Raw genomic sequence first — 27,002 nt, 5'->3', positions numbered from 1 at the left:
AGACTCGGCCATGGAGGAAGCCACAGCAAGGCTTCTACTGCCTGCCTCCTGTCCTCCCAGGGGCACGCACGGACCTTTCTCCTTGATTACAGGCACCGGACAGCAGAAGAATCGAATCACCCACTGAAGCTTCACCTCTGTGCCGCAAATCCCTACCACCCCAGTGAGCCAAGTGTGTGTGCAAAACAGGCTTATGTGTCTTTAAAAATGGTGGCACAGGGCATAGAGAACAGCCCTGTGCTTGCCAAGGGGGAGGGGATAGGGAGGTGTGGATTAGGAGTTGGGGGTTAGCAGATATAAGCTATTGTATAAAGAATAGATACACAGCAAGGTCCTACTATAGAGCACAGGGAAGTATAACCAACATCCTATGATAAACCACAAGAGAAATAAAAAGACTGAGTCACATTTCTGTACAGCAGAAATTAACATAATATTATAAATCAACTGAACTTCCAAAAATATAATAAAAACAAAAATGGTGAACCAAAATGCAGGCACTTGGGGCAGAGTTATGCATGTGACGATGGGGAAGAAAAGAAGTGAACTTTTAGTGGTACCCTCTCCCGCACCTGATAAGTAGCATCTAAATGAGGGAAAGAAAGAAGGAATGAATGGGCAAGGATGAAGGAGGAAGAGCATGTCTGCATCATTTAAGAGACGGCAACATTTGATCCAGTTAATGGAGGCGCAGGCACTTCACTAAGCTCCCTTAGTCTGTTATTTCTTTGAATGCTGCACTGTGATCCTCTGAAGGAAGGGGCTGTTCATATCTCTGCTTTGGGAGATGAGAGAACTGAGATTCAGAACGAAGTTTCCATCACTTCCTCAGAGTGGTGCAGTTAGGATTTGAACACAAGCCTCCCACAGCTGCATACAGGACGACAGAAGACGCAGGTAAAAAGAGGGTATTTCTCAAAAATGGAGTATCTGTCAGGGCAGGCAACCAGAGGTCAGTCAGGATGCCCCAGAGCCTAGCAGCAAAATAAGCATGTTTCCCTGAGTTCCCAGGGAAATCCTCTGTTCCAGGGACCTCCGAACCCTATCCTCTCATTGGACCCAAACAGGACAGTGGTTAACAGGGCTATGGTGGCACCATAATTTCTGCCTGTAAAGAGTAAACTTCCTTGGACATTTCTGCCCAAACCCTGAGGACAGCTCCATTCATCCCAGGAGAGTGCATGAGAAGTGTTAGTATTCAGAGCTGCATGTTTTGCTGTTAAATTAGAAACACTTACATATTCATTCATATTCTCACCATTTTTGCTCTTACTTTTGAGCACCCCAATTATTTGTGCCCTGCTTTTATGAGGCCCCTCATCTTGAGCTTTTAGGGCCTAAAATTGTCATTCAGAACTAAATTAATAGCAGTTTTATTGGCTCGTTATTTCTGACATCTGGTTGGAAGTGCAGTGCGATAAGTATTAGGTAATAATCTCAGTGGGCCCTGATTAGAAACTAATAACATTAGCAATAAACTCACAACGTGGCTGCCACGAGCTTGATAGAAAGGAAGGACACGAGGCTGCTCCATGTGGAGAAACCTGGGCCAAGGGTAGAGCCCACCTCCCCTTCCTGCCTGAGTAGACCTCCAGTCCGTTTGTAGCATCATCAAAACCAAAATCTGATTTCAGTCCAGGAAAAAAGTGATGGCCAACAAAAAAATTGTGTTGTCAGAATGGAAATATTGCAAAAGAAATACTCCATATTTCTCACATTTCAAAATCATTCAGGGATATTTCTAATATTTTTCTCTCAATGTTTCCCTTTCTTCAACAAAGATGCATAAAATCTGCTCTTACTTTGCTAATTATTGATATTTGTGAAACCTTAGCTTGGAAGAGGGCCAGGCCCTCTTCCAAACCCTTCATGTACATTATTCCATGCCATCCTCACAAGAAGCTTACAGGGTCGAGGCTATTATCATTCCATTTACAGATCAGGGGCCTGGAACACAGACAGGGAAAGTGACATGTCCCAGGTCGCACAGCAGGAATGCTGAGGCCTGAATCCCTAGCAATGCCCAGGCTCTGTAATCACCAGGAAAGGCTACATCCTTGTTTTCCATTTTAACAAGGCTTAGGGGACACCTGCAATGTACCAAATACTCTGCGATGGAAGGAGAATGGATACAAAGTTAACTCAGGCAGATGCAGTCCTAGGAGAAAACCCCTACCTACATTATTGCAATAGCTTCTTAAATTCCTTCTTTTTGAATCTTGTACTGGTGGAAGCCAGGCTGAAATAGCTTACCTTTGCTTTTTTTTTTCTTCCAGTTTTATGGAGGTGTAATTGACAGTACTGGATACATTTAGGTGTCCAGCACAATGATTTGACTTACATACATCCTGAAATGATTATCATAGTAAGTTTAAATGAACATCCATTATCTCATAAAGACCCAAAAGTAAAGAAATGGAAAAAACTTTTCCCTGATAACCTCCTAACTTCTGGCCTCCTTCTTGTTTTTCCTTACAAAGCAACCAGAGGGAGCCTATAAAATTGTAATCCTCCTCGGTTCAGTCGGTCAGTCAGTCAGTCAGTTCAGTCGCTCAGTTGTGTCCGACTCTTTGCGACCCCATGAACCGCAGCACGCCAGGCCTCTGTGTCCATCACCAACTCCCGAGGTTTACTCAAACTCATGTCCATAGAGTTGGTGATGCCATCCAGCCATCTCATCCTCTGTCGTCCCCTCCTCCTCCTGCCCCCAGTCCCTCCCAGCATCAGGGTCTTTTCCAATGAGTCAACACTTTGCATGAGGTGGCCAAAGTATTCAGAGCCCTCCTTTAACTTATTCCAAATAAAAGACAGTCTCATTCCAAACAAAAGGCAAATTTGGCAGAGTGACTCCTGTCTTTCCAGAGCTTCCCCGTCAAGTGCCCCATTCAGGCCACGCCAGGCCTGTGTGCAGCCGGCGCCAGCCCTGCTCATCACCCTGTGAACAGACCTGTCACCCTCGCTCAGGGCCTTTGCCCCCGTCGTTCCCTCCACCTGGAACACTCCCTAGAGTGCACCACCCGTTACAGCACATCTGCTTCCTGTCCTTGACCTCCTTCAGATGTCATTCAGAGGACGCCTTGCAATGAGGGTGTCTGCAAGCATCGTTTTTAAAATTGTAGAGACTTCCCTGTCTATCCAGTGGTTAAGGCTTCACACTTCTGTTTCAGGGAGGGTGGGTTTGATCCCTGGTCAGGGAACTGAGATCCCGCATACAGCAGTGCATGGCCAAAAACTAAATAAATAAATTAACTAGAAATCCCTTCCCCAATGACCCCGTCCCACGGTCCTCCCTGTGATCCTTCCCCAGTGACGCTTCTATCGTCTTCCTTTTTTTTAACCTTTTCAAATTTGAAGTAGAGTTAATTTACAAATTGTGTTTGTTTCAGGTGTATAACAGAGTGATTCAGTTATAGATTTGCATTTCTTCTTTCCCAGATTCTCTTCCATTATAGGTTATTACAAGGTACTGAGTAGTCTCCTGTGCTATACAGGAGGCCTTTGTTGTTTATTTTTTATATGGTGATGTGTATATGTTAATCCCAAACTTCTAATTTATCTCCCACCCTCAACTTTCTCCTTCAATAACTCTGAGTTTGTTTCCTATGTCTGTGAGTCTTTTGATGTTTCGCAAATAAGTTAATTTGTATTATTTTTTAAGATTCCACATATAAGTGATATCATATATTTGTCTTTGTCTGACTTACTTTACTTAGTATGACAATCTCTAGCTTCACCCATGATGCTGCAAATGGCATTACGTCATTCTTTTTATATGGTCTAGTAGTATTCCATATGTGCTACATCTTTTTTATCCATTCATCTGTCAGTAGGCATGTAGGTTGCTTCTGTTTTTTTGCGAACAGAGCTGCTATAAACAATGGAGTGCATGTATCTGTTCAAATTATGCTCTCCTCCAGATACACACCCAGGAGTGGGATTACTGGATCATAGGGTAGGCCCTAGTTTTAGTTTTTTGTTTTTTTTTAAGGAACCTCCATACTATTCTCCACTGCAGCTACACCTATTTATATTCCCACCAACAGTGTAGGAAAATTTCCTTTTCTCCACTCCCTCTCCAGCATTTCTTATTTGTAGACTTTTTAAAGATGACTATTTTTACTAGTGTTCACCCTCTTTCTCATTTTGTTTTTTTCCATGGCACTTTCCACTATCCAGAAAACTATATGTGTTAGCTGTGTAGTTGGTAGGGTTCTGGTTTGTTAAATTGTCTGTCTTCTCCCCACTAAAATATGTTTCATGAAAACAGAAGAGTGTGTCTATTTTGTCCATTGCTATAGTTCCGATGTTTATTTCCTGAAAGCAAAAATCTCCCCAAGAGTTTAGCATATCTCCTCCATTTGAAACGAGGACCCAACAAATCCAAATAAGCCTGATGCCTGCAGGAGGCGTTCGGCTATAAGCCCACGTGTCCTCTGCAGCATCATTCTGGTCCTTGTGTAACACAACCATTTGCCCAAGAGTTTCATAGCTATGTGTCGTGTCATGTCACCCACCACATCAGGGTCTCCTCTCAGGTGGGGACAGGATCCTGCCCCGCTTTTGTGTAATTCTCACACTTTCGGGAGCGCAGCTCTTGCACAGACATCTGCTCAGAGCTGTCCTCTGGGGTGAGTTCAAGGAACAGAGGTCAAGACGAAGCTTCCACTTTACAGATGAAGAAACGGAGGCTCAGAGTGGTTCGGCGTCTCATCCACATCTGCAGGGCTGGTGTACCGCTGACTCAGAATGAGAACCCAGGTGCCCTGACGCAGGTCCAATGCCTGTTATGCCACATCCTGCATCACCTGTATATCTCACCTGTAATCGCCTGGCAGTCACTATCATGGCTCATTGGTGTGTACTAGATGCTGGGAAGGGTCTCAGTTACACTGCACACGCTGTTTACTCTAAACTCAAATACAGCCTTGTGGGGATTACTGCCCCTCAGCTCCAATCCTTTCTAAAGATCAGAAAGAGATCTTCTTTAAAGATTAATAGACTGAGAAAGGTTAAATTACTTTATCAGGGTTATGCAGCTAAAATTACAGAAGTGGGATACAAAATTACCCAAAACCAGACTCCCTCCTCTTCGCACTGCACAGAGATGCTTGATGATACACAGAGAAAGGCTTCCTAGGGAGATGAGGGACCCACCTCCTCGTCTGCAAATCTCTGATAGAGGCCTCCATGGGCTCGGGAAAGGGAGTTCAAATCCATGGCCTCTGAAACTCTCTCTGATCCAAGGAGGTGATGCAAACATCATGAATGGCATTTGAATACCTGTCACAAAGTAAAAGATCTTGGTCAACTTACAGAAACTTCCCAAACCTTGGCTTCCCATCCTATTAAATGGGGCTACTGGTGTAGACCACTGAGAATTAGTGAGACCTTGATGACGTCATCAGTGCAGAGCGCTGAAGTGTGGGAGGATGGCAAGGGGACCAGCAGTCTGGCGGACAGAGTGAGGAGCAGAAGCCTGGGGCATTGCTCTGCCCCTCATCCTCCAGTGCAGTACCAGAGAGTCTCAAGTTCCTAACAACCCTATTCAGGGATCTTGTTACTGTCTGTCTGCACACAGGCCCAGCCTGCCCTGACATGTCTCCTCCCTTAGCGACGCAGGGCCTCCCTGGGTCTTCACCGTCGAGGAGCTGTGGCCTTGGGCCGACCGTCTCCACCAGAGCTCCTGAGTTCCGTGGCTGCACGCTGACCTCCCTCCTGGTTGCTGCGGTCTCCAGTCTCTTAGCTAAGGTCACTCCTCTTGCTCAGCAAAACTGCACCGCTTTTCCTTTTGGAGGCACCTTTGTACAGTAGTTGGGGGAGGAGGGGTTATAATTTGAGGCATGTGAGGCTAGCACTATCTTTTTTTCTTAGCATTTTATTTATTTACAGCATTTTACAAGATATCTTTTTTAACTTTTCTTTTTATTAAATATAATAATAAACTTGGCATCAGCTCAGATCATTAGTCCCCAGGGTTGGGCTGGTATCCTTGGCTGAGTGTTTCCACTCCTGTTTTCATCCCTCGAAGCTGTGACATTTAGCGTGGCTTATTAAGTCCCAGCTATGTCAACAGACGAGATGAACATCTGCCAGGATCATGGGTCTGCTGAGCCCGCTGGAAATCAGGACCCTTCTTTTTTAGCAGGACTTGAATGCTTTTCAAATTGCAGTTTTGTTAAAGCACCAGTTCTTTTGCAAAACCTGGGCAAATGAAGACAGATGGACTGAACACAAAGACTCTAGGATGAGGATCAAGAGTATGTAACTGGTCCTACCAAGTGGTCTTGCTCCTTCCCCTCCCCACAGCCACCCAGGCACCCAACTTTTTCCCAGAACCACAGCACAGGGACCCGCTGCAGCACCTGGCAGCAGGACAGAGAGTGAAGTGCAAGAGGAAACAGAACACAGTCTTCACAGTCAGAAAGTCCTGGGCCTGTGAGTTCTGACCTCATGCATAACCCAAAGGACTGGGACAAACAGGTTCATCTATTCTTTTCTTTGTGTTACTATTAACCATCATTTTAATGCTTATTATTACAGAGAGTGACAATATCATATGTACCATATAACCATTGCTCTATCACTAAACAAACAGAGTTTTCCAACTTTTCAACTACTTGGAGAAAATACTTCTTCCATATTGTTGTTTCCTTAGGTTACCTACAGGAAACCTTTCTGGTTTTTTTCTTCCTTTTTTGTTGTTAGGAAACTTATTCTGAGTAATCTATCTTCTTTTCAGTTTGAGCTTTCTTGCTGAAACTATGATAAGTCCTTGCAAAATTAAGATGATTAAAATCTTAACAAAGATTTTGGTGCAATTTTCACTAATTGAAATCTACTTCCATTCTTGAGTGACTAGTCCCTCTCCACAACTCTTTCTGACTGTTTTGTTCCTATGCCAGGTAAACAACATATTTTTTTCTGTCAAAGTTTTGTTATACCAACATGAAACATTAACATCAATAAGGCATTCTGATTAAAAGTTGTGGTGTGTCTTTAAGAACTACACATAAAAAAAATTAATCAGTAATGATACTAAAGCATTTTCACTGGGTTGAATTAAACAGTATGAATTCTGGACCTGTGGACTTCATCTACCTCTGCATCTCAGGGTTCCAGCTGTAAAGTGGGGAACAGTGTCAATCCTTTAATCCTCTCGTGAGGATTGAAACCCAGAATTCAATGACAAAGGGCTAGCACAGAGACAGGCAAATAATAAGCACATCAGTTACCATTCTTCCATAGTCAAAGGGATACTGAAAAAGATGCTGGCTGTGGTGGTGAAGCAGCCAGTGTCCTATCAGCTTTAGGTAAATGGATATGAAGAATCCTGTTATTACTGTGTTCAGCTCTCAGATGATGGTGGGAAGTTGCTTTCCAGGCTGTAGGCAGTTTAGTAACACAAACTGAACCAGGTGGGATGCAGGAACGTGAGTCCTTCCATTCAGAGCTGTGAGAAAGAATGCTCCATCATCAGTCAGAGGCTTAAATCTTAACAGAGGTGTTTAAATACTTTCCCTATATCCTAGGAATACTAGTAGAGCCTCTATCTCCTCCAGGAGGTTGACATAGAGTCAAAAGAGCTGAAAAGTGTGATCTACACATTGAAGATTAAGTTCTTTTTTAAATTTTATTTTATTGAAGTATAATTGACTTACAGTATTCTGTTAGTTTCTGTTTCTGTGGTACAGAACAGTAATTCAGTTAAACATATACATACATTCTCTTTCATATTCTTTCCCATTACCATTTATCACAGGATTCTGAATATAGTTTCCTGTGCTGTCCAGCAGAACCTTTCATTTATCCACTCTTTGTAGAATAGCTCACATCTGCTAACCCAGCTCCCAATCCATCCTCCCCTCCCTGCCCTCCCCCTTGACGGCCACAAGTCTGCTCTCAATATCTGTGAGTCTGTTTCTGTTTCACAAACATGTTCATTTGTGTTGTATTTTAGATTCCACATACAAGTAATATCATATGGCATTTTTCTTGCTCTTTCTGACTTATTTCACTTAGAATGAAACTCTCCATGACCATCCAGAGATTTAGTTCTTAATAAGTCATTGTCTTATTGTGTGGACCACAATAAACCATGGAAAATTCTGAAAGAGATGGGGATACCAGACCACCTGACCTGCCTCTTGAGAAACCTGTATGCAGGTCAGGAAGCAACAGTTAGAACTGGACATGGAACAACAAACTGGTTCCAAATGGGAAAAGGAGCACGTCAGGGCTGTATATTGTCACCCTGCTTATTTAACTTATATCCAGAGTACATCATGAGAAATGCTGGGCTGGAAGAAGCACAAGCTGGAATCAAGATTGCCAGGAGAAATATCAATCACCTCAGATATGCAGATAACACCACCCTTATGGCAGAAAGTGAAAAGAAATTAAAAAGCCTCGATGAAAGTGAAAGAGGAGAGTGAAAAAGTTGGCTTAAAGCTCAACATTTGGAAAACAAAGATCATGGCATCTGGTTCCATCACTTCATGGGAAATAGATGGGGAAATAGTGGAAACAGTGTCAGACTTTATTATTTGGGGCTCCAAAATCACTGCAGATGGTGACTGCAGCCATGAAATTAAAAGACGCTTACTCTTTGGAAGGAAAGTGATCACCAACGTAGATAGCATATTAAAAAGCAGAGACATTACTTTGCCAACAAAGGTCCATCTACTCAAGGCTCTGGTTTTTCCAGTGGTCATGTATGGATGTGATAGTTGGACTTTGAAGAAAGCTGAGCGCCAAAAAATTGATGCTTTTGAACTGTGGTGTTAGAGGAGACTCTTGAGAGTCCCTTGGACAGCAAAGAGATCCAACCAGTCCATCCTAAAGGAGATCAGTCCTGGGTGTTCATTGGAAGGACTGATGCTGAAGCTGAAACTCCAATACTTTGGCCACCTGATGCAAAGAGTTGACTCGTTGGAAAAGACCCCAATGCTGGGAGTGGTTGGAGGAAGGAGGAGAAGGGGACGACGGAGGATCAGATGGCTGGATGGCATCACCGACTCGATGGGCATGAGCTTGAGTCAACTCCGGGAGTTTGTGATGGACAGGGAGGCCTGGCATGCTGCGATTCATGGGGTCGCAAAGAGTCGGACACGACTGAGCGACTGAACTGAACTGACTGAAGTCATTGTCTTTACTGCTTCGAATCCTTCTTGAAAATATACCTTTTCCCCCTAACTATTCAGATAAATACTAACCAACTTAATAGAAGTAAGGAAGGCAGAAAGGGAGGGAACAAGAGAGGAAGGGAGAGACAAAAGAAGGAGAAGCTAAGATAAAAACAAAAGTTGAGGAGGTTCTCTGGCAGTGGTTCAGTGGCTAGGATTCAGCACTTTCACTGGTGTGGCCTGGGTTCAATCCTTGGTTGAGGAACTAAGATTTCACAAGCCATGAGGTGCAGCAATAAATAAATAACTAAATAAAAAGCAGTTGGGAAATGGCAGATCTGAGATTAGAACCCAATGTGTCATACTTCAAGACCCAATGTGAGAAAAAATTATTTTATATGCCTTTTAATTTAGTTTCATGATAAATTTTGAAAACTGATTTCTTTTCTTAGAGCTCATTGAAGGAAATTACAGCCTCAGGAATGCATGACATATCGTTGCATGTTGGAGGAAAGTAGGGATCATTATAATCATCTCATGAGAGATACACTCAATGTAGCAGAAAGATTGTGGTTCAATAAAATTGCTCTGTGAAGACTTATGTAATTAAAAACCCACACCAAGTGAAAAGAAGTGTTGTTCTCCATTTAGACCAAAGCCAAGTTCCTTTATGATTCCTCACCTTACTTCAGGCTTGCTTTTCCTGCAGGGTCATTAATGCCTCCACCCCAGAAACCAAGGCTCTTAGGAGACCACCCACAGCCCTCACGACCCCACACGTTAGTATGAGTATTGTTTTTGTCCTCATCATTTTCATTATTTATTAGTGGCCCTTATCATACAGTGAATAAAGCACTCTCTGGAAGTAATCTGTGTGAATAAGTGGGTTAAGACCTACATGTAAGACCAGACACCGGGACTTCCCTGGCAGTCCAGTGATCAAGACTTCATCTGCCAATGCAGGAGGTGCAGGTTGGATCCCTGATCAGAGAACTAAGATCTCACATGCCATGTGGCCAAAAAAACAAATCATAAAATAGAAGCAATATTGTGATGAATTCAATAAAGATTTCTTTGTTGAAGTCTATGGAAAACAGTATAGTGGATTCCAAAAAAACTAAAAATAGAACTACCGTATGACCCAGCAATTCCACTCCTGCGTATATATACAAAAACAAAACCACTAATTTGAAAAAATACATCCTAATGTTCATAGCAGACTTATTTACATTAGCCAAGACATGGAACAACCCAAATGTCCTTCGACAGAGGAATGGATGAAGAAGATGTGGTCCATATGCACAACGGAACACTACTCAGCTATAAAAAGAAAGAAATGTTGCTACTTGCAGCAACCTAGATGGATTTGGAGAGCATCATGCTGAGTGAACTTAGTCAGACAGAGAAGGACAAATCTTGTTTGATATCACTTACAGATGGATTCTAAAATATACAACAAAATAGTGAATAAAACAGAGGAGAAGCAGACTCACAGATAGGATGAGAATCAGTACAGAAAAGCCATCAAATATCTCTCAGTATTTGAAATCCTCAACTTAATGAAATTGCCTGAGAGGTCTTCCATGCTGGCGAAGTGGTGTGGGTAATGAGGGTGAGAGCTCGACAGTTTTCTTCTTTGTGCCTCAGTTTCTCCAACTGTAGAATAGTAGGAAGGACAATATTTACAGGAATGTTGCAGGAATTAAAACGTGTTAACAAAAAAAATGGAGCAGAGGAAAACCTCATGGTAGATACAACATCAACCTTGGTTCCCAGCACCAGCCACATAGCTATGGGACCTTAAGCGGGTCCCTTCACTTTTATGGACTTCAAATGCAATAGAAATAGACCCTTAGGGAAAGGAGGGAGGGAAAAGTTAGGAGTTTGGGATTAATAAATACATATATAAAATATAAAACAGATACATAATGTAAAATATAAATAACAAGGCCCTGCTGCATAGCACAAGGAGCCTACTCAACAGTCTATGATAATCTATAAGAGAAAATAACCTGGAAAAGAATAGATACATGTATATGCATAACTGAATCACTTTACTGTACTCTTGAAACTAATGCTACAGGGTAAGTCAACTATAGTTCAATTTTAAAAATGCACAGATTCTAATAAAAATAAATGGAAAAAAAATAAGATATTGTTCAGCAATGAATTAAAAAACAAAAGCACAGATTCTGGGTTTGAACCATGTGGTCTCCCTGAGTCTTTAGGATATCACCAGTCTGGCAGGCAGCCCTGCCCTGTGATGTCTTGCTCTCTCTAATCACTACATTGGGTTTACTAACATAGTTATCTCAGAACTGAGATCAGGCAAAGGATTCACTGGGCTTCCTGGGTAGCTCAGTGGGTAAAGAACCCATGTGCCAATGAAGAAGATGTAGGAGACACTAGTTCCGTCTCTCCATTGGGAAGATCCCCTGGAGGAGAGCATGCAGCCTACTCCAGGACTCTTACCTGGAGAATCCTATGGACAGAGGAGCCTGGTGGGCTACAGTCCATGGGGTCCAAAGAGTTGGACACGACTAGAGTGACTTAGCACACTCACATGCACAAAGGCATCATTAGCTATTTAACTGTGTTGAAAAAGAATTCTCCAAGCCAGGCTTCAGCAATACGTGAACCGTGAACGTCAAGATGTTCAAGATGATTTCAGAAAAGGCAGAGGAACCAGAGATCAAATTGCCAACATCTGCTGGATCATCGAAAAAGCAAGAGAGTTCCAGAAAAACACCTATTTCTGCTTTATTGACTATGCCAAAGCCTTTGACTGTGTGGATCACAATAAACTGTGGACAATTCTGAAAGAGATGGGAATACCAGACCACCTGACCTGCCTCTTGAGAAACCTGTATGCAGGTCAGGAAGCAACACTTAGAACTGGACATGGACCAACAGACTGGTTCCAAACAGGAAAAGGAGTACCTCAAGACTGTATATTGTCACCCTGCTTATTTAACTATATGCAGAGTACATCATGAGAAACGCTGGGCTAGAGGAAGCACAATCTGGAATCAAGATTGCCAGGAGAAATATCAATCACCTCAGATAAGCAGATAACACCACCCTTCTGGCAGAAAGTGAAGAACTAAAGAGCCTCTTGATGAAAGTGAAAGAGGAGAGTGAAAAAGGTGGCTTAAAGCTCAACATTCAGAAAACTAAGATCATGGCATCTGGTCCCATCACTTCATGGCAAATAGATGGGGAGACAGTGGAAACAGTGTCAGACTTTATTTTTCTGGGCTCCAAAATCACTGCAGATGGTGACTGCAGCCATGAAATTAAAAGATGCTTACTCCTTGGAAGGAAAGTTATGACCAACCTAGACAGCATATTAAAAAGCAGACACATTACTTTGCCAACAAAGTTGGCTATGGTTTTTCCAGTGGTCATGGATGGATGTGAGAGTTGGACTATAAAGACTATAAAGAAAGCTGAGCACCGAAGAATTGATGCTTTTGATCTGTGGTGTTGGAGAAGACTCTTGACAGTCCCTTGAACTGCAAGGAGATCCAACCAGTCCATCCTAAAGGAGATCAGGCCTGGGTGTTCATTGGAAGGACTGATGCTGAAGCTGAAATGCCAATACTTTGGCCACCTGATGCAAATAACTGACTCATTGGAAAAGACCCTGATGCTGGGAAAGATTGAGGGCAGGAGGAGAAGGGGACGACAAAGGATGAGATGGTTGGATGGCATCCCCGACTCAATGGACATGGGTTTGGGTGGACTCCGAGAGTTGGTGATGGATAGGGAGGCCTGGCGTGCTACGATTCATGGGGTCGCAAAGATTCGGACACGACTGAGTGACTAAACTGAACTGAAAAAGAAAATATAAAAGATCTCCAGATCTCCCACAATACTATCTAAAGGACAAAAGGTTGCCATTTACATTTTGACATAATTATAACAAGTAAAGTCAAGTGCCCGCCGCCACCGGGTTATCCTCCCTGAATAATTGCAGGGTTCCTAGCAGAACTGGTGCTGATAACTGAGTTGCCTGGAGGTTGCTAGGGAAGCCCTAACTGCCCGGGGTGAATGAGGAAATTTAAATAATGGACACAGAGGGGACAGTCCCATCTCTCATCTCTCCCAGAGAACGACCCAGTTAACCACAGCAGGGGCTCAGGGTGAGGCGTGTGGTGCAGGCACCAGCCAGCTGCAGCTGCGCCTGGATGCAGACTCCATACATCCCACCTCCTCCTGCTCCCTCCCACGTGTTATGCTATTATTATGCTCATTGTCACCATGTGTCCCTAGGCACCAATTTTTGCTGCAAAATAACAGAATTTCAGTGATGTAACAGGCATCTGTGAAATAATGTAGGCATTATTTCTCACTGGTGTGTGCAGGTCTTCTGGTGTGGCCAGGCCACAGGCTGACTTGAGGTCTGCTCATCTGTCTCTCATCCTCAGTGGCTTCCTGGAGCCCTGTCCTTTCACGGTGATGGCAGAGAATGTGGTGAAGGCAGAAATGCACAGGCCCCTCAAGGCCTGGGCTCAGAACGGTGCACTGGACACTCCTACACACATTTTCCATGCCAGAGAGAGTCACATAGCCAAGCCTAGCACCAGTGGGGAGAGGAGAGAACTCCTCCCATGGTGGTGGGGGAGTGAATAGTCGCTGAACAATAATGTCATCTTCCATACTTCTTAAAATGGTGAGGCTTTGAGGACAGGGACTATTTTTATTTCTCCCAAACTTTGCCTAGCATAGCTCTAGAAAAATTGACTCGCATTTACTCCCTGGGATCCAGCACAATGATCCCCAGTGCTGAGGAGACACTTGGGTGTCCAAAAGCAAAGATCAGAAGAAATTCCAGGTCACCAAACTGGCATCAGGGAAACTTTGTGCTAAAAATGAGTAGATGTATTATCTAAATATAGAACAGGGAACTCTGCTCGATATTTGGTAATAATCTAAACAGGAAAAGAATCTGGAAAAGAATAGGTAAAAGTCTGTGCATAGCTGAATCACTCTGCTGTGGACCTGAAATTAACGCAATGGTGTTGACCAACTCTACTCCCACCTAAAGTAACATTTGTAAATGCCAAAAAATTAAATTAAATTAAAAATTGAAAAATATTTTGTCCAATTGACTATTGTCTCACAATTCTCTTTTCTGGCAGAATTTTTTTTTAAATAATAGATATAGAAAACAAACTTATGGTTACCAAAGAGGATGGGGGGCTGGGAGAGATGATTTAGGAGGTTGGGGATAATGTAGACACACTGCTATAGATAAAACAGAGAAACAAGAAGGACCCACTGCATAGCACAGGGAATTAAACTCAGTATTTTATAATAACCTTATGCATGCAATCATGCTAAGTCACTTCAGTTGTGTACAACTCTGTGCAACCCTATGGACTGTAGCCTGCCAGGCTCCTCTGTCCCTGGGATTCTCCAGGCAAGAATACTGGAGTGGATTGCCATGCCCTCTTCTGGGGGATCTTCCCAATCCAGGGATCTAACCCACAACATCTCTTACATCGCCTGCATTGGCAGGCAATTTCTTTACCACTAGTGCCACCTGGGAAGCCTAATAATAACCTACAAGGGAAAATAATCTGGAAAAGAATAGATGTGTGTGTGTATGTATAATTATATTGAATTATACAATATACAATACAATTATACAATATTCAATGTGTATATATTGAATCACTTTATTGTGCACATGAAACTAATACAACACTGTAAATTAACTATATTTCAATTTCCAAGGATGGCTTAAGAAATGAATTTGCCCAGGGACCTCCATGGTGATCCAGTGGTTGACACTTCGCCTTCCAGTGCAGGGGGTGCAAGTTCCATCCCTGGTTGGAGAGCTAAGATCCCCCATGCCTTGGGCTGAAAAAAACCAACCATTAAAAATAAAAGCAACTGTAACAAATTCAATAAAGACGTTAAAAATGGTCCACATAAAAAAAATCTTTATTAAAAAAAATTAATTGAGCTCCAGTGACAAGACTCTTTCCAGGAGGTGGGCTATGAAAGGAGGGCAGTGCCAAGTCTGTGAGTTCTGGAGCAGCAGGACTGTGATGAAACTAGGCAAAGAGAAACAGTGACAGTTTTCAGGGTCAAGGTGTGGCAAGGCCTAAGACCAGGCAGGTGCCTGGCAGTTGCAGCAATGATGGCAGCAGAAACAGCTCCAACAGGGGCCCGGATCCGTAGAGCGCTGTGGTCCCTGCTCCGCTCAGCTGTGCTCCTTGCGCCTGGGGATTCAGCAACGTAGTAGGTGGGAAGGGTGCTCACTTTGGCACTGGGGACACCTGGATCATTTCACCGCATCTAATGAGAGTGTTGTCTCAAGTAAGTTATCCAGTGTCAGCCTTGATTTCTTCTTTATAAAATGTAATAATCATTTTTCAGCTTGACAGTGCTTTCTCAAGGGAGGATCTTAATGGAACCAAATTTGAACAAGAAATTGTGCAAAAATGTGGAACACTGTATCTCCCTGGAAACTGGGAATGAAAGAGGGAAGAAGGTAAAAACCATAGTGGGTGTGATATCTCAAGAAAGAAAGGGATGAGGAGGGTTATATTTATTTTATTCACATAATGTCCCTAGCACCAGGCTAAAATACATAAGTTGGTGTAGCCACTGTGCAGAACAGTATGAAAGCTCCTTAAAAAACTACAAATAGAGCTGTCATATGATCTAACAATCCCACTCCTGGGTATGTACCTGTGACGAAACACTAATGCAAAAAGATGCATGTACCCCTATGTTCATAGCAGAACTAGCTGCAACAGCCAAGACATGGAAGCAACTTACATGTTCACAGACAGATGAACGGATAAAGAATATGCAGTATATAAATGTATATGTAAATGTAGTGGGATGCTACTCAGCCATAAAAAAGAATGAAATCATGCCATTTGTAGCAACGTGGGAGCAACTAGAGGTTATCGTACTAAGTGAAGCAGGCCAGACGGAGAAAAACAAATACCATTATGATATCACTTATATGTGGTATCTAAGGAAACAATAAAAATGACTCACCGACATAGAAAACAAACTTATGGTTCCCAAATGGGAAGGGGGGTTTGAGATTTAAATATACACACTATACATATGAAACAGACAACCAACAAGGACCTACTGTATAGCTCAGGGAACTATACTCAATATCTTATACTACCCTATAATGGATAAGGATCTAAAAAAGAATTTTAAAAATATATATATGTATATATACATATATGAATCAATTTGCTGTACACTTGAAACTAATGCAACATTGTAAATCAACTATATTTCAATAAAAATTAAAAATAAGAAAATAAAAATAAACTTGGAAGGAAAGGGTCAATAGCTGGTTATAGTCTTTTCTCTAGCCTCAGGGACACACAAGATTTGATTTTCAGTTAAATCCTTCTCGTGATATTAACTTAAAGAATTCATAGATAATGCATAACATTGACCCAAGACAAATGCTATGTACAGATCAAGAATCCATACCTCACTGAGGTTATCTATTGAGTAACCTGTAACTAATGTGTGATTGGTAACTGATGAATTACAAGTGCTCTGACAATGTTAGTTACCCCTGAGCAAGGAGGAGCAAGATGTAAAAGCCACAGTACCCAGAACTGATCACTGTCCTTGCCCACTCAGCTTTGGGACCACAAAGGTACCAAGTATACAGAAATTTGAGGCGAGCTGGAACTTGGGGACCTCTGTGGCTTCTGTCATGCCATTGATGTATATGCTGTGGTATTTATTAGCTGTCTCGTAGCCTCTATTAAAGTTATACTTGCCACTGGGTGGAGCCTATTATACCTTGTGAGTTCAGCAAGCAGCGTGGGCCCCAGATCACTGCTGCCAGTCAGGCAAAGTAGGCAGTGCAACGTTAACTAGTTCCTGAAAAGAGAACTCACTGGCCCAGACGGCAGTTTGTTGCAGAGACCCTTTTTTTACATTAGTTTTTTATTGGCATATGATTGCTTTACGACGTTGTGTTAATTTCTGCTGCACAGTAGGGTGAATCAGCTGTCCGTGTAGCCCCGCTCTTTTGAATCGCATTCCCATTAGGTGAGCACAGAGCTAATCTGAGAACTCATCTATTGGGCTGAGTTCCCTGAGCTTCGCTGTAGGTTCTCATTTGTTATCTGTCATATACATAGTATCAATAGTGTCTACCTGTCAATCTGTCTCCCAGTTCCTCCCACCCCGGCTTTCCCCCTTGGTGTCTCTATGTCTGTGTCTCTATTTCTGCCTTGAAAATAAGACCATTGGTACCATTTTTCTGGATTCCATATATATGCATTGTGTGACATTTGTTTTTCTCTTTCTGACTTTCTCCATTCTGTATGACAATCTACAGGTCCACCCATGACTTTTGATGGCCTCATCCTCCTCTCTAACAAGATTCGCCTGGGTTAGGTGCCTCAGGAGAAGGCGGGTCCAGCTGTCCTTCCCCTTCCTGGGGCTGGCTGGAAGGTAGTCAGTGGGTCAGCTGGCCAGTGAGACGTGAGAGGAGGTCATGAGGAGGTTCCTGGAGAAAACAGTACTCTCCATTGGAAGAAAGAGAGTTGGAAGTGATGGTGTCCTCTGCTCCTGGAAATCCCTAAATCTGAATGTAGTACCTGGAGAACAGTGGTCATCAGATGATCAAGAAAGAGACATCCTGAGGGCAAAAGTCGCACAAAAGATTAACGGAATGGGAAGACTTCCTTGATGTCATCATTGAGCTTCTGCTTGTAGGAAGCCTGCAGCCACCTGAACTCGTTGTATGTGTGAACAGATGCCCTTATCAGAGCCACAGTACAGTCTCTGTCTTCTGTGACTTACAGCCAAGGGCTCCTTAACGCACGAGGTCAGTAGGTGCTGGAGCAGAGGAGATAGACTTTCCCTAAGTCCCAGGAGCGTGTCTGACCGTATGGGATCAGCAATGTGAGTCTATCGTTACAGGACGGTCTGGTCTCGGGGAGAGAATCCCCCAGGCACCAGGGCAGAACAGTCTCACGGGTCAAGAGAACAGCCCGAGTCCTCCTGGGGGGCAGCAGAGACGGAGTGCAGGCCGCCATCCACACAGGGGAGAGCTCTTCCTTCCACCAAGCAAGACATTCCTGGTGCCATTATGTGCCAATGACCCCCAGGCCAAGCTCCAGCAGACGACTCTTAGGTAAATATTTACAGTTTGTTTAGGGAAAGAATGCTAGCATAATAATAGCACCTATGTGTGTGTTGGAGAGGGGGATGTTAGGACAATTTAAATGTACAGGTGTTACTGGAAGTGGGGATCTGGCTGCTTGCCACTCAAAAGCCAAAATGAATCAAGGTTGATGGAAAGGAAAGTTTGCTCTATTTCAGATGTTGGCAACAGAGGGTGGTGGGGGCAGACTCCCGTCCAAAGGCCAACTCCCCCAACCGCAGGGACAACCAGGAGGCAAGAATTTTATAGACTGGGGGAGGGGACTACACGTAGAAAGAGCATAGGCAGCTCTGATGGTATCAGACCTGGTCCTGTAATGTCTGACCAGTGTCATCTTGACTGCTTTAAGTACGGTTAGTTTTCAGATCCAAGGTCAGTTTGTTCCCATTTCCTTGAGGCCAGTTCTCAGGATTGTGTAAGATGGAACCGTTTATATCATGACTATAGTTTGATCATTATGTAGCTTACTTCTTCCACCTGCTGGGGGTTTCAGTATCTGTAAGACAGCCCACAGGTGATGGCTCACCTGTGTCTATAGCCCTTGAGAAGGAACTAAAGGTCCTCGATTTTGCTTTAATGACTAAACTATCGTTATTTTGTCCTGTTTGACTCTTTCCTTTTGCTTCTACATTTGCTCACTTCTCAGATTATTTTTTAACTGAAGTTTTTTCTTTTTACAGACAAAATGCAGGTGGAGGACATGGGGGGAAGGGCTAGAGAGTGCTGCTCCATTTCACAGGCTATAAACATGTTAACCAGTAGGGAGCCCCTCAAATCACACCCAAGGAAATCACTGCAAGATAGATCTACACTAAAGGCCTGTTCTGCACAAGGGGGAAAAATATATTTTTCCATATCTTAAAATGAGGTCCCAATAATATCCCTGACTTCCACCTTGAGCATAATGCATCATTTGATAGACTAGAAAGGCAGATCCCAGAAGTGGAGGTGCTTCTCTACAGGAACATTAGCTGGTATTGTCAGAAATAATGGCCCAGTCACAAGGTGATGAGTTGAGCCAGTTGTTTCCGACACGTAAGTGTTTGATTTCCAGGCCTCCTTTATTCTAAGATGCATGATTCATGTTACCAAACACGGAGCTGGACTCCTGACTCCTCTCTCTTTGAAGGCTATGCTAATTTGAGACTTTCTTACCAGACGCTCCGCACCAACGTGGGTTACTGAGAATGCTGATGATTTATTTCTCAGGAAAGCTCTGAACAGGAGGACAGTCGCCCATCTGTCTGAGAATTTTTCAGGGCAAAGTCCTGTCGGCAGTCTCAAGGATAAATGGACTGACCTGTAAAGGGTCCCATCATTTCGCAGCCACTGATTGATGGGAACAAGCTGAACTGGGAGAGAGGAATTTAAAAAGTTTCATTTCAATTGTGACTCGAAGGCAGGGAACCGCTGCATGGAAGGCTTCAGGGTTGTTTTGTTTGTTTGTTTGTTTTTTCCAGTCTTTCTTTTATACCATGTTTTTTTATGCATATCAACATCCAGGCAGACAAAGTCAAGGCACCTCCTCAGACACTCTTTACCTGTCGTTATTGCACTTCTGTCAGCAAGGCATCTTTTAAGGGCAGCAATCAAATTAAATAACCTAAGTGTCCATGAGTCACTTCTATAATTTGCACCACTTATAACCATTTGCAAGTCTCCTTGGAATGGCCACAGCATAAAACCTGACAGAATCCAGACAGAAAAGCTGGCATCTCCACTTGACCAAAGTGCCACTGTACTCCTTCCTGGTGTTTATGTTTTTTGAATAATGGCTGCCTCCCTCATTGGGTCCAGGTAGAATCGAGTGTTTGCCTGAGGGTCGCTTTGTCCCCTTGAAAAGACAAAGGAGAGGAGTTCAGTGAGGAAGAGTTGTAAATCTCAAGTGATGCCCTCCCCACAGGCTTCAGCTTGGCTCTAAAAACCTTAATATAAAAGAAAAAGGAGACTAGAGTGTATTCCATACCTACAAGGAACCAGGCCCATTTGGTCCATGCTTTTGCATGAAGGGCTGGATCCGAATGTCCAAGCCTGATCATAAAGCTAGAGGTTCCTTTTGGGTCCTCGTTCAGCTTGGCAAGGGAAGAACCCAGTTCCTGGTCATGCAGGCATGACCCTGCAGTCACATTCTTTTCCTTATTTAACTGTGCCAGGTCTTAGCTGCAACATGTGTGATCTTTCATCTTCGTTGCAGCACATGGCTTCTTTCAGTTGTGGGCTGTGAAGCCTCGTTTCCAGACCAGGGATTGCACCTGGGCCCCACGCTTTGGGAGTGTGAAGCCTCAGCCACTGAACCACCAGGCATCTCTGAACGGAAATCGTGCCACTGCCTGGAAATGGTGATAATTCAAACTGCAAATTCTAGATTCCAAGCCTCAAGGGGTTGAATAAACATGTAACACGCACAGAACCTTCCACACCATCCTATTCTTTCTCTTCCCACGCCACTGGCAGCCCTATTTCCCACTTAGAAAAAGAACAGTATCCAATAGTTTGTAATAACCCATAAGGGAAAAGAATCTGAAAAAGAATACATGTATATGTGAATGTGAATATGTATATGTGAATCGCCTAGCCTATCAGAAACTAACACAGCATTGTAAATCAACAATAAAGAAAATCAAGATGTAAAACATTCTCATAACTTTAAGTTTCTCTTGCTTCTTTGTGGACTATCCAACACTTGTCCTTAACCTTAGGTAATCACTCTCTGCTTTCTGTCATTCATTACAGTTTTACCTTAAAAAGTGAAATTTTTTGTTGGAAATTGCAAAAAAAGAGAGAGAGAGAGTAGAGAGTCCTCTAGTTATAAGAAAGTGAAAGTGTTAGTTGCTCAGTGATGTCTGACTCTTTGTGACCCCATGGACCACAGCTATGTCCACAGAATTTTCCAGGCAAGAATACTGGAGTGGGTAGTCATTCCCTTCTCCAGGGGATCTTCCTAACCCAGGGATCAAACCCAGGTCCGGCATTGCAGGCGGATTCTTTACCATGAGGCACCAGGGAAGCCCTCTAGTTATAAGAGATCAAGAAAAAGAGGTATGATCCATCTGGACTCACACACCATGACTTCAATCTCTTATCTGAGTGTAGAGAAGATCATGGTCTTTTGGCTCAAGCTGAGAATTAGAACCATTTGTACAGACTGTTTAAAATATAGACCCCAAGTACTCATCCCAGACTCCTCATCCCAGACCCCACACACCAAGTTCTCAATGTGAGCCACAGACCTTGGTATTTTGAAAAAATCTCCCCAGGACTTTCAGTGATTTTTTTTTTCCCTCTATACTTTTGCACTATTTGAACCTTTCATGACAAAAATAAATTCAGCAGGGACTTCCCTGGTGATCCAGAGGTTAGGAATCTGCTTTCCAATGCAGGGGACTCAGGTTAGATACCTGGTCGCGGGACTCAGATCCCATTGTCACAGGGCAACTAAGCCTGCGTACCACAACCAGAGGGCCTGCGTGCTACAACTAAGACCCAATGCAGCCAAAAACAAACTGATTAAAAAACAAAAAAGATTCTAAGGCCCAGAAATCAAGTGCCTCATTTTAAAATATATTAAATTAAAAAAATAAATAAACAACTTCTCTGCAATAAAATAAACAACAATGTCATCTGTGTGTGTTGGGGCAGGGGAGTTCTCAAATTTCCCAGGTTCTTCTCAGAGATTTTTGCTATTCAAACCCCTTACCCATTGCTTGTAATGAAAATCAAAAAAATACTATCTACTCTGACAAGGAAGATGAAAGAAAAAGACCGACAATCAAAGTGAAATTCAAAGTGGGTTTGACATGCAGGAAAGGGCCCAGAGTTTGAAGCTGGAAAAGCCCTGGGTGTGAATTTTTTACCGAATCCAAATTCCATCTGCTTGCCGCGCGAGAGGCTAATAATTGGGAGACGTGTTGAGGCAAGGAACAGCAACTTTTTCCTGAAAGCCAGGCATTCAATAAAATGAACTAATGTTCTAGAGTACCATCTCACTGGGGTCTGGATGCTAATTTTTTTTTTTTTTTATAGAACAGAGAGGGGAAGGAGATGAGGAAGTAAAGTAAAAAGGCCATAAGTCTTGTAAAATATCTCTTGGCTTAGCCAGCACTGGGGAGGGGATGTGCTCATTTCTTCTTCTTGGCAGCCATTTAGAGGTGGGCAGGGTGAGAAGCTAAAGTCCTCTTGAATCAAGCAAAGGTACTTGAGCTTAACATCCAGGCAGAGGGTCCGGATTAAGGCCGGCTGTTACGTATGCTTACAGACACCTGGGGCTTCCCAGGTGGTAAAGAATCCACCTGCCAAGCAGGAGATGTAGGTTGGATCCCTAGGTGGGGAAGACCCCCTAGAGAAGGAATGGCAACCCACTACAGCATTTTTGCCTGGGAAACCCCATGGACAGAGGAGCTGGGGAAGCGTGGACACCACTTAGCAACTAAACACCAATACAGCTACAGACAGCATGTTCTCAGCGATGACAGTGCCAAAGCAATGGAGAGCCAGAGTTAAGGCAGAAGGAACAGTTTGATTCTGTTCTTCCCTGTTACAGATTTTCACTCCAGCATTTATTTCTAGCTCAGTCTTCCTGATGGGTTGTTTAATTGCTCCAAGCTCTGCTTTCCTTGACTATACAATGGAGATCCCTTTGGTCTCACAGGACTATGGTAATTATTAAACACAACATGCAGCCTATTTAATGGACCTCAATGCCTACAAGTGGTAGCTATTATTAGCATCCATTTTATTGTTATCAAAACTAGTATTTTATCAGTATTGATGAACTTTTGGTCCCAAGAAATGAGTGGGAAGAAAGGGAAGACATTTCCAGAGCCTTTGAATGACTCAAAAGGGGCAATTTACAAAGTGCTCGGGTGCAGAACGCACTGCAGGCTGTGGCCCACACTTCTCCAAGCTCCTCCTGGAACTATTTGATCTGTCTTCTTTTATGCCGAGAGTTAGCAAGGCAAGGTTCCCTGTTCTTTCTGCAGTTGGTATAAAGCCCAGGACACAGGCAGCACTCAGTCTAACAATTTCACCTCCTCTCTCTTTTTAGAGCTGCCCCAAGAGAAGAAAATAACTACTCTCTGGGTAATTTTTCTGGAAGAAAAGCGGCATCAAAAATCAGAAACTGCTTGTTTAACTTTCCAAAGAAAGAGGCATTGTGATCTCTTCACATTTTGTGGCATGTGTTGAATCAGATCGTATCAAAGGCAGGGTGTAATGGCATCAAGGAAAGGAAAAGGGAATCAATTGGAAGCTCCCATCTCCTCCATGTGGATTAGCTGTGGGAATGTGGCTGTTAAAATCATCTCTGTGAGGCTGCCAGAGCTAACACCATGACAGGCGGCCCGGACCTAAGTTTCGGCTTCCCCAAAATGGTAAGATTCCCTACCCCCATCAGGCCGCCTGGAGCCAGCCAATCAATATGTGCCCAGTAAGAAAAAGGGAATCTATCGGGGAAAGCTGAAAAGCCCGTGAACGCCCAAGTTTGAAAAAAGCCTGTGAAAGTTTGGACCAATAAAATTGCTTGACAAACATGTAACCAATACGCTTAAGCCAGCTACCAACTGCTTATGCCCACCTTATAAATTTGTGTAACAGCTCGGGCTCAGGGCTCTCTGACCCCGCACCACTGCGTTGGAGGCGGCAGGAGTCCTGACTCGAGTCAGCAATAAACTTCCCTTTTTGCGAGTTGCATTGTCTTGGAAGGCTTCTCTCTTCCCGCTCGGGGATTCAGACATCGGGCATAACATTTGGGGGCTTGTCCGGGATCCTTGACCGGGGGAAGAGAACACTTCCAGGACAGAGGAGAAGGATAGATAATAGCACCAGTGCTCAGGCAGGACAGGACAGTCCAGTGTAAATCCAAGGCCCAGCTGTGAGGCAGGAAGGTATCTGGCGCAGGAGAAAGCTTTCTATAAAGGGGGGAACGGATTGGACGTTCCAGACGGCGTAAGGCCGAGGCCAGCGAGCGCGCTGGAAGGCAGCCGACTCTGCGGGAAGGGGAGTTCCTCTCCTGATCCCGAGTCTGGTGAACAGTGGACGCCATTTGGTAAGGTGAATCTGCTACTGGGAGGCAAGAAAATTCAGGGGGCCCGAAAACCCAGCGCTGTGTTGTCGGCCGATGTTTGTCTGTCTGTGTGTTTGTCTTCGGCTCTCCGTGTTTGTGTATGCCGGCATTGTCTCTGGTCTCGTTCTCTTCTGGTGCATCATTCTCTTCTCTCTCTTCTGATTTATTCTCCTTCTCTTCTTCTTCTCTGATCTGCCCTCAACTCCTTTTTCTTTTCGGGAGTTTCAGTGAACAGGCGAACAGGTTGTGGGGGCAATTGATGAGTCCCAGCCAGGGCTACACTCTGGCGGACTCTGAAGGCCCTACAATAAGTGAGCCTCAGTAACTAGAGCCCGGCCAGGTGAAACTCTCCTTTAATATCCCTAACTGAGGACGTGGCCTAAAATTCTTCATGTGGGCACGGGTCAGGCACTTAAAGGCCATTAGGGCGCCTGCCACTTGAAGACTCCCATGAGAGGATAAGGGGGTCACGGAATGGGCTAGAAACCCCTAGGGTGCCCGCTCCCAGCAAGAAAACTTCCGTGCAACGACATAGGCATATAAACAGTTCCAAAAGCATACCATAAGCCCAACCTCTTGGCCGCCACCACTCCCGGTAGGATTTTTGGTGGTCGTTCTCAGTGACTTCTTCTCTCTCTCTCTCTTCCCTACCATTTATTCTTTGACCATGGGTCAGGGAGAATCCACCTCAGTTTCCCTCATGACTGACCATTTTTCGGATGTCAGGGCCAGGGCCCATAACTTGTCTTTGCTAGTCAAGAAAAGTAAATTAATAACTTTTTGCTCTGCAGAGTGGCCTGCCTTCTGGGTTGGATGGCCTCCAGAAGGTACCTTTCAACCGTCCATCATACAGGCTGTGAAGAAGATTATGGCTCCGGATCCCTGGGGCCATCCAGGTCAGGTCCCCTATGTCATGGTTTGGCAGGATCTAGTGGAAAGTCCGCCTAAGTGGTTAAAACCTTTCGTTCACAAACCTCCTAGTTCTTCTAATCCACAGGTCCTGGTGATGGAGACTGCCCCAGAGGAAACCAAAAAGAAAGAGGACCCAAAACTAGTCTTTCAGGAATCATCTTGTCCAAACCTGATAGACCTAGAAACGGAGATGAGGCCTCCGCCTTATGTGCCCTCCTTGCAATCTCCTCTGAGGAGAGAAGCTCCCACGGGTGAACCGAGAGGATTAAGAGGGCCAATGGGAACCGACCATGAGGGGGGGCCAGCATCGGGGACCTGGGGGAGAACTAGGGGAGATAGGGGTGGGCAAGACCCTGGGGACCCAGAGTTACCTTCATCCACTGTTCAGGCGCTCCCCGTCCGAGTGGGACCAGCTAACCCGGGCGGAGAGCGAACCTACCAGTACTGGCCCTTTTCCACGAGTGACCTGTACAATTGGAAGACCCAAAACCCTCCTTTCTCAGAGAAGCCCCAAGGCCTCATTGACCTCTTAGATTCCATTTTGTTCACTCACAACCCCACCTGGGACGATTGTCAGCAGCTGTTGCAGGTGGTCTTCACCACAGAAGAGCGGGAGCGAATCCTGGCAGAGGCGCGGAAACGGGTCCCGGGGGCCGACGGGAGGCCAACCGCCCAGCCTCATCTCGTGGACGAGGGGTTTCCTCTGTTGCGGCCTGACTGGAATTTTGAGCGGGTGGAAGGTAGGGACCATCTCAGAGTGTACCGCCAGACTCTGATGGCAGGCCTGTGGGCCGCAGCTAGAAAGCAGACAAATTTGGTGAAGGTAAATTTAGTAAGGCAAGAGCCCACGGAGAGCCCAGCAGCCTTCCTAGACAGGCTGATGGAAGCCTTTAGGCAGTATACACCTATGGACCCCCAGGCTGAGGAGTCACGCGCTGCAGTTCTACTAGCGTTTGTGAATCAGGCAGCCCCAGATATCAGGAGGAAATTACAAAAGATAGAGGGGTTGGGAGAACAGACGATACAGGATTTACTGAAAGCAGCTGAAAAGGTATTTAATAATAGGGAGACCCCAGAAGAAAGGGAAGAGCGAATTCAACGGGAGGAAAGGGAATTAGCTGAGAAGATCAGGAAGGAAGATAGAGAATATAGAGCGAGGGAAAACCGGAAGAACCAGAGGGAGCTAGTCCAGATTCTTTTTGTGGGGTTGAAGGCCGGAACAGAATTGAGGGAACCTCGAGACCCCCAGACGGGAGGAAAAGAGAAACCAAAAAGGCAGACCCTAAAGAAAGATCAGTGCGCTTACTGCAAAGAACGAGGGCACTGGAAAAACGAGTGCCCTAAGAGGGACCCAAAGAGAGGAACAGCCCAGAGAGAGGGAATCTCCCCTGGAACTCGAGTTCTATATGCGGGGGAAGACAGTGACTAGGGGAGTCAAGACTCGGCACCCCTCCCCGAGTCCTGGGTAACCATACATGTGGAGGGGAAACCCGTTGGCTTCATGGTAGATACTGGCGCCCAACACTCTGTTTTAAATAAAAAAACTGGGACCAAAGTCTAAGAAAACCAGCGTAGTGCAAGGAGCCACGGGGACAAAAAGATATTGTTGGACCACAGAACGAAAAGTAAATCTGGGGACCCACCAGGTGTTCCATTCGTTTTTGGTGATACCAGAATGCCCAGCCCCTCGACTTGGAAGAGACTTGTTGACTAAAGTTAATGCTCAGAT

General features: G+C 44.3%; 1 long non-coding RNA gene across 1 annotated transcript; it reads right to left on the bottom strand.

Annotated features, from left to right (window-relative positions):
- Positions 1-5,004: 5,004 nt before the first annotated feature.
- On the bottom strand, positions 5,005-26,065 carry LOC139038011 (uncharacterized). Its single transcript, XR_011490909.1, has 3 exons — positions 25,835-26,065; positions 5,639-5,798; positions 5,005-5,280 (listed from the first exon to the last, which is right to left on the bottom strand). It is a non-coding gene; the product is annotated as an uncharacterized lncRNA (long non-coding RNA).
- Between the last annotated feature and the right edge of the window lie 937 nt (positions 26,066-27,002).

This window comes from Odocoileus virginianus, chromosome 13, assembly GCF_023699985.2.
Source record: "Odocoileus virginianus isolate 20LAN1187 ecotype Illinois chromosome 13, Ovbor_1.2, whole genome shotgun sequence".
NCBI classification, from domain to species: domain Eukaryota; kingdom Metazoa; phylum Chordata; class Mammalia; order Artiodactyla; family Cervidae; genus Odocoileus; species Odocoileus virginianus.
Note: the sequence above shows the minus strand (reverse complement) of the source record. Positions and strands in the feature narration are given on the sequence as shown.